Source organism: Thermobia domestica, chromosome 14 (genome assembly GCF_964235325.1).
Source record: "Thermobia domestica chromosome 14, izTheDome1.hap1.1, whole genome shotgun sequence".
NCBI lineage: Eukaryota > Metazoa > Arthropoda > Insecta > Zygentoma > Lepismatidae > Thermobia > Thermobia domestica.
Window position 1 is genome coordinate 90,331,442 of NC_137467.1, and position 9,206 is coordinate 90,340,647.

A 9,206-nucleotide genomic window follows, 5' to 3' on the forward strand; every position below is an offset into this window, starting at 1 on the left:
ATGTGAAATTCGGCGTCATTGTAACAAAAGAGTATGCGTTTTTGAAATCTGGAATGTTATTTTGGTAACGCATCGCATTAGGGGGGCACAGAGGGCGAAGCATTAGATGATGGATATTTATAAAAATTCAAAATTTTGTTCCGGAAATGCCAGTGAGCGTCAGATTTTTCACAAATGTCACAGAATTAATATTCCAATGCCCCTTGCATGGTTAGTGACTTATATGAGGCTATAGACCCATTTCAAAAATTAAAAAAAGCAACATAAATATCCTTAGTATTGACATACGGGAAGAGTGATTTTTTCTCCATTAATGTTAGCAAAAAGTTATGCGTTTATCAAATCTGGAATATTGTTTTGGTAATGTACCGCCTTAGGGGGCACAGGGGGTGAAGCATAAGTTATCATATCTTTATAAGAATTTGAAATTTTATCTTGGAAAATCCAGTGTGTGTCAGATTGATCACAAATAATACAAAATTAATATTCCGATGCTCCTTGCATGTACCAGTGACTGATATTGGGTTACAGCCAAGGGCGCCGATTTTTCTGTAAATTTGGAGAGGGGGCTTTCAGATGCAGAACGCATATATGAGGATTTTAAAACAAATTGCTTTCAAATTACCCAAGTAGCACAGTCACGTCATAAACACGTCTTTTTTTGGGGTTCGAATTCAAAATGACGTCTTTTGAAAATTTGGAACGTCTTTATCACGTACCAAAATGGTAACAAAAATGACGTGTCAAACATGACCTAAATTGTACGTGTTTATCACGTGCCAGAATGGTACAAAGAATCACGTGTCGGACATCACCAAAAATAGACGTCTTTTTTAGGTGCTAAAAAGCGCGGACGTTCCCCGTACTGTAACTGCAGTTTGAGCAGTGCATGCTGGGAATCGTGAGCCATTTGCGGAATCGTGTTTTGATGGTATTGTTTGTGAATATAAATAATGTGTTTTGTTGAAGTCACCTGTGATAACGGTCAGCTTTAAGACAAGTAAGTATAATTCCTATCCTATTCCTATCTAGGTGCATTCTGTGTAAAATTCAGCAGATTGAGTATTCTACGGTTTCTTATTACAGTGTATTAAAATACCGTAGAAAGAACGAGGATACCTACATTAGGTTAACATATGCAGACGCCTGTATCAAATTAAATATTTTAGGTAGAATACTATATAAAATGTTAATAGTGAAGGTAGTAAAATGATAATGTATGTGTTTTTATTCTCAATAAACCGTATATGGGAGTGAGTATGCATGGGAAAGTATGTCATTCTGTGGTGCAGTTTTATTATACAGATCCGTAGATTGTAAAATATACGAAAAAAAATTGGACAAGTCTTTAATTTGCCTATTTCATGTCGAGAACAGGACCAACCAACCTCCGCGGGGCTTCTAACCCGTTCCTACTACTACTACTTATAGACTACTATGAATCCGTATAATAAAAGCTGCACGCATTGTGGTACTATTTGCCAAGGCGAAAGACTGATAAATACAAGCAAACAACGAGATGACAGTAAGTGTATGCTTTTGGAGGCATTACTGGAACAGACGGTTCTACTAAATTTTAATACATTTCTTACATTTTCAGGTTAGGTTAGAGCATTGTATTTCCTATAGCAGAATATGCACTAAATGAGGAGCTCCATTACTACTTGCAGATTGACTTCACGGGGGTTAGTGTAAATATAGAGTAGACGCATGGGGCAAGGTTCTAGAACACAGGTACCCCTTCCCACTTAATTGTAACAAAGACAGAAAACAACGTGCCGTGCGGGGCTCTAACCCGCCTTCACTCGCTGACGCTCGCTCAACAATACTATGTGAATTAAATGTTAAACTTTGGTACAGAAAAGAACCAATCTAGCTGTTAACCTATATGGGGGGGACTTGTGTTCTAGAACCTTCCCGACGCGTAGCATATTAAGTACAGTGCATAAAACACGAAATAACTTTTGCTAGGTGCCCACTAAAAAGCACAAATGCATTCTATTTTAATCAGTGCAGGAGCACAGCAAGAGGGCCCGAGCGGCAACGAGGGGGTGCGTTCGTAGGGAACAGGCACGTCAGCGACGGGGACTATGTGCGTAAAGAAGGATAATGGAAAAGCACAGTTACGCTTACAATGATTTCACTATCACTCAAAATGCGGCTTCACTCGAGCAGACGGTTCTACCAAATATAAAATTTATAGGTAAAATATTATAAGAAACATTTTTCGTGAAGGAATGAGAGTGTGAACATAAGTAATTACTGTCAGTGTACATCATATTGAAATGAATTTTAAGTGATCAGTGAAAGTATTGCATATGTAAGTGTGGTCTTCCACTATTCTCGTTTAGACGTATATTCCCCGTCGCTGACGCGCCTGCTCCCTACGGACGCATCCCGTCGCTGCCGTTCGGACCCTGTTGCTGTGCTCCTACCCCTGCTTTTTAGTGGGGAGCTGAAATAAATTGGTTCGTGTTTTATTCACTGAAATTGTTACGCTTTACGTCCACGCTGTATTTGTACTGAGGCCTGAAGTCAATCTGCAAGCACTAATGGAGCTTCTGATTTAGTTCATACTCTGCTAAAAGAAATGCGTTGTTCTAACCTGATATGAAACTGTAAGAAATATGTCAAAATTTGGTAGAACCGTCTGCTCGAATAATGCCCAAAATTCATTTCAATTTGCTGTGTACTGATATTAATTACTGACATTCACACTTTTATTCCTTCACAAAAATATGTTTTACATCGTATGTTACCTATGAATTTTCTGTTAGGTAGAACCGACTGCTCGAGTGAACCTCTTTGGGAAATGACCCTCGGCAATTGTTGCAATGCCAATCGTGTATGACTTCAAAGTTAGAAACAAGAAGCCCTATGGAAGTTCTAACCCCTTCGCTCACTCAGTTATGTTTTGTTTAACCTTTTGTAGCACTACTGTCTTAAATCTAGTGAAAAAATCCACAAAATAGATGAATATTTGGTAGACCCGTTTGCTAAAGTAGTGCCCCCATTGTATATGTGCATAATCAGTGGGAAGATATTACCCCAGTTGAGACAAGGTGACCAGAACTTTTACTTTCAGAAACGGGACGCATACTAATCGGCGCGGGGGGTGGGGTGACTTCCACATTGCATTTTGGGACTCAGCAGTGTTTTCAATTTACAAAATACAAAGTAAGAATGATAACACAGCGTTTCTAACTTAAGTATTACCCAACAATACTTTTAACTACTTCAACACTCAGAATTCCCACTCAATTTCCACTTGAACCACAGAACACTCAATTCTCATTTGAATATTCAGAAGTTCTAGGCACGGGTGAACCTTCCCAGTAAGTGTTGGTACGGAAGAGTGTAGAATTAGCATTGGCTATTTATATTTTGAATAATAATTACGGGACACCTGGGTCATGTTTGCTTAAAAACGGGACATTTAGGCGTCCCGTTTGAGAATCTGAAAGAAACGGGACAACGGTTGAAAATAAGGGACTGTCCCGGCCAAAACGGGACGTCTGGTCACCTTGAGTTGAGAGCACTCTCAAACTGCAACCATCGCCCTGCTGCACCTACACACCCTCACAAGACACTTGGCTACCGTAACTGTGCTACAGAATTCGGTGTGGAAATCATAATAATGTAACGGGTTTTTGACTGTTCGAATATTTTGTTCATTAATTGAGTAGACAGCTCCCTCGCATTTTAGATTACAGTACTTACTCCAGTGCCAGCATGTGATGATGGATACTTATCAATGTTGCCACTGAAGTTCAAAAAAATATATTCCAGCTCAATTAAGTATCCTCTACATGACTATATTATTATGATTTCCACTGCTAATCGTGAAACGGTTCAAAGGAAACCAAATGTCTTATTAAGGGACCGTGGTTGGGGGCTGGTGCTGGTTGCAGTCAGATGTGTTTAAGAGAGCTCTTGACATAGGGAATATCCTCCTAATGTTTATGCGCACATTAACAACGGAAGTCTCTTTGGGTCAAAAACCTGCTTTCAGGTGGAACACCAATTCCTCATCATTAAAAAGAAATGAAATTAAATATTTAGTTTCACGCCCCAGGATAGGCACCGAGCCTAAGGAAGATGGTGATAATGAAATGTGAAAAATGGTGGTATGAAGAAAGTGGGCGGAAACGGGAGAGTGTCGAGAAAACTCAGGCACATGGTGTTTGTCCACCACAAAGCCCACTTGGCACGAGCTGGGATCAAACCAGGGACCCCACGCACTAGAAGTGAACGCTCTACCACTGAGGCACTGCAGCCCCATCAGTTAAAAAAAAAAAAACATACCTCATTGCTTCGGGGCTTACATATCTGCTGCCACCAAAAGGAAGGTGTGTACACAACAGGGGCGGATCCAGAGGTGACGACTGCCCCTCCCAGAGTAGGATATTTTTTATTTTTTTTTAAAAAAAAATAAAACCTACCCCAGAATTGGAGCTCTTGATTTTTTCAAGCTTGTATTATAAATGTAAGATAAAAACTTTTTTTTTTCACGTTGCAGAATTTAAATGAAGCAATACATAGCAAGAAATTACTAGCCTTGGTGTTTTTGGTCAGAAAATGTCCGCGTTCGAAAACGCAGGTAGTCATTTGTGTTCTTTGTGTTCAAGATGCGATATTTTACGCTCTCACTCCGTTCTCAAAACCGATCCCTGCTTCTTATGGGGCCGCGGTGGCTCAGTAGTAGAGCTTTCACCTCTGGTGCTTGGGGTCCCGGGTTCGATCCCAGCCCCCGCCAAGTGAACTTTGTGGTGGACAAACACCGTGTGCGTGGGTTTTCTCGGGGTTCTCCCGTTCCCTCCCACTTTCTTCATTCCACCATTTCATCCATTACTCATCATCACCGTCTCCTTTAGCCTAATCAGCATAATCGTGGGACGTAAAACTCAAAGATTTTCCGATCCCTGCTTCTTGTTAACAACGGGCAGACAATAATCCATAAAATCTATCTGTCCACAAGTTTGTCAATATTTATTTTGCGTATCTTTCCATTTAAGAAGTGGCCATTCCTGCATCGAGGTTGGGACGATTTCGGACTCTTCTTCACACCTTCCTTTACGCTGAAAATATCCAGAACAGAAAGCATGTAAAATTTATGGCTGATATTTCCCTGCCAACTTATTTTTTTTTTCTATAAGCTCTTTTTTTTTTTTTTGATACAAAATGTAGTAAAAACCCACTTTACTGTTTACATAAAATTAAACTGCTTCATTTCATGTTAAATGTATTTAGTCGTTGTAATAAGCCTAGTTGTAAATACATGTTATTTGCCAAAATAAGCCTTGTATGTACTCCCACTTTCCAGAGCGTGTGGCCAATGCTCCTGCAAATGATGAATTGATCAACAGCAGACCACCTGACCCCTTTCTGCTCGTCGAGCTGCTCTAGAAATATCACTGTGGAGGATGACATACATACCAAAGTTGCGACAGGTGAGTTTTTGACATGTTATTTTATAATACCCATGTAAGAAAATGCCGAGTAAGAAGAAAAGAAAGAAAGTAGTAATATTTTATTAGTACTTAACTAAAATAAAATAATTGTTGAACAAGGCAATACTTTTATATAAATGAAATATTCAATTTAACGTTCCACGATCAGGCACTGAGGCTAAGGGAGTCGGTGATGATGAGAAGTGAATTAAATGGTGGAATGAAGAATGTGGGAAAAAATTGGAGAACTCCAAGAAAAGCCGCTTGAAGTGAGCTGGGATTGAATCATTGGCCCCAAGCACCAGAGGTGAACGCTCTATCACCGAGCCACAGCTGCGCCAATTTTATTTAAATGTAACTGTTTCAGCAACTACCCTTGTCTTCTTCAGATACACTCTATTTATTTATTTATTTATTATTTTAGATTTTTAAAGGTTTCCCTGTTTATTAATTTTTATTCTTTCAGCAATTATTTTATTTGACTTGAGTATTTATATATAAGCAAAGCTTTAATATGGAATGTATCACATGTTATAGTGTTCGCGCTTTTTTTTTTGAATGGATAAAAGTAGTCCTCCCGAAAATATTTTCCTCAACAGAGGGGTAAAATATAATTTTCACCAAAGAGAAGTTTTATTATTATTATTATTATTATTATTATTATTATTATTATTATTATTAATAATAATAATAATAATAATAATAATAATAATAATAATAATAATAATAATAATAATAACTGCCGCAACTTCTAACCCTGCTCAGAACAAATAATGTGACGATTTTCACCCTACTGCTTGTGACAGAATTCTGGTTCTAGAAGTCTTATTTTTTAAAAATACTCCAGTAACAAGTGAGGGGGCGTTTGCTCACAATTTTTTTACTTTTCGGAATACATAAGTTATACACCATTTTGTTTGTATCAATATCGTATCAATATACTTGATCGTCACTTTTAGCTCACATCCTAAAGTTGGTCTTGGAGTGGCATTTTATATTGTGAGCACATACGTAATGTAGCCTTCTATCAGTGTTTCAGAATTATTTGTCATGTATCTGTATATACAAAGTCTTATATCCCCCAACTTGTTTGATCCTCCTGAACAATCAGAGTTAACAGCTGCAATAAAATCAAAAGTTAAGCTATTACAGAATAACTAAAATTAATGGTAGTTTAATTTCGCTGTTTGGAAGGCCGTTAAAAGTGGGACTTCATGCAAGCGAGTGCAGTAACTAATCGTTTTATTGCGTATTGATTGTAGTTACACATGACGTATTGTAATTATTTTTTAAAATTTTCTCCCCACCTGAAAAATTGCACTATGATTGTTCATGATTTTTTTTTCTGTTTCAGTGTTCCTATCTGTCATCGTTGGGAGGAAAAGGGACCTTTCTCTGATGCTTGGTTTCCAAAGAGCTGGCGATAGAATTTAACTCCCGCGGAAAAAAGAGCAAAGTTCACGTTGTGCAAACTAGCCTTAAAGACACTTATCATTCGTGAGTAAAAATAAAGATCTTCAAATGAACAAATGCCACAAATCTTCAAAATGTTAGTAGAAAGATATTCACTTCCATCTGCCTTGTTGTTTGAGGATGAAAAGGATTCGGCATGCTTGAAACATGTTGACCTGTTCCTTCTCGCTTTGTTGGAAATCAATGTAAAGGCATCTCTTTCGAAAACTAAAAGATGGAAGAAACTGCTACTGGTATAATAGATGGGATAATAAGTGGGATACTTACCGCAGTCAGGGCCGGCGAGAGCGGTCGCGGGCCCCGGGGCTGAGCAATCCCGGGCCCCCTACACGTTCCCTTATAACCTTTTACGTACTTACCACTTTGGATGGAGGTAAACTAAAATGAACATTAAGGCTTAGTTTGAACTCTTCATTAGACCATTAATGCGTTTAATTTACATGGTATTGCTATATCTCCAAATAAGTGAATAATAAGAACTCTGAGCCTAGCCTATGTTCACTGTTTACTGAAAACAAAACAACAACAAAACTCATTAATTTACTATTTATTATTTTGTTTAGACCCTATAGTTGTTGGTTCTAAGATTTTTGAAGGCTTCAAAACTAAAATGAATAAAAAAAATATATTTAATACAACGCTATCAAAATACAGAAAAAAGTAACTTATCTATTTGTAATAGCAAAAGTTCTCCCCCAGTGCTCAATCAAATGCTCAAAACAAACTAATTTGTGAAGTAAATAGAAAAAGCACGTATTAAATAGTTAATTAAAGTTGAGAAAGTAAATGTTCTCAACCATCCAACCTACCCTTTACTATGAATATCTTTGCACAAATTGTTGCTAGAAATAATTAGATAGAAGTAAGCTATGCAGTTAGTCTTCCTTAATTAGAGACATGAGGCATTAGTCCTAATTTAGTTATTTCAATGAAATATTGCTCAAATTAACTATAGTGTGATTAATAATGTGATATTAATAGTAATTGTCTGTAGAAGAAATTTATTATATGTGTTAATACTAGACAACTGTTACAGTTACAATGTATCCTTTTCTGCATATAGTTACAACAAAATTCCCTTTCTGGCCTTTTCAGGGCGAATTCATCAATAATAGCTTCCAGTTTGGTACACTTGACAAGTTCTGTCTCCATTGCCAACAAGCCTAAGCTTGATAATCTGTCTTGACATACTGTAGTGCGTAAAACATTTTTTACTCTATTTAACAGAGAGAAAGAGCGCTCTGCACTAGCAACGGTAGCAGGGGTTGTGGGGAGTATACGAAGGGCCACTGTCAGATTTGGAAATAAAGTTTCTAGATTCAAAGTTTTGATGTTATTTAGGAGTTCCCATGGTGAAAGCGTTTTCTCACCAAAATTGGCTGAATATATCAATTTCAGGCTATGCAGTTCATCAGAAAGATCATCTCCTAAATCTTCTGGGTATCGCTGAACTAGTGCAGCTGCTTGTTCTTGGATCTGGTCACCTGTCATTTCTTTGCAAGACCACAGTACACAAAAATTGTAACACAAAGAGCGCACTGTTTGGAAGCGAAGTGAGCAAGAATATACAACATTTAGTAATTCTTTACCCTCGGCCGCCGGGCCCCCTTTGGGGCCCCGGGCCCCAGGGCTCTGGCCCCTCCTGCCCTCCCCTTTCGCCGGCCCTGACCGCAGTCCCCATTTTTAACCTACTTAAGCACGTGAGGCTTTTTTGATATGATGCTGCATTTCTGTACTTTCAATAACTATGAAAGGTGTTTTCCTTCATACGAAATTAATAGAAAAATTTGATTCTTTTTATTTTATATTATTAAAAGATCTCTGTAAGTTTTAGATTATAACCAACAGATTTGCATTGTCTACATATTTCTTGTTTGTATTACAAATAATAAAGACAATCAGTGTTTCTTGTTGCATTACAAATAGCATGAATATTATTTTATACGACAAAACGTGCACATTGTACATATAACTAATAAATGTAGAATTCAAATTAATGGTTATGTGTTTTCGCTTTCATCCCTCAGAGATTAATTAATTTTAAGATGTACTTCCTTTTTCGATTTTTCACCTCCAAAATAAAGGTGTCTTAAATTGGAGTTATAAAAGTTTAGTCCTAAATTTTGCACTGTCAATAAAACCCATTGTTCTTGTGTATTGGAGTGTGTGTTGGATGTGGGTGGTTGTGTTTGTGTGTATGTGTGCGCATACTAGCGTAATAATGGATAGCTATAAAATTTATGGAAGCACGTGTTGTACCGTAATTTCATTAAGAAGAAGGTA

The 9,206-nt window shown here is 37.6% G+C and overlaps 1 long non-coding RNA gene across 1 annotated transcript; it reads left to right on the forward strand.

Annotated features, from left to right (window-relative positions):
* Positions 1–635: 635 nt before the first annotated feature.
* LOC145670655 (uncharacterized) lies at positions 636–8,890 on the forward strand. The gene is made up of 3 exons (XR_014128372.1): positions 636–1,000; positions 5,324–5,450; positions 6,805–8,890. It is a non-coding gene; the product is annotated as an uncharacterized LOC145670655 (long non-coding RNA).
* Positions 8,891–9,206: the final 316 nt, after the last annotated feature.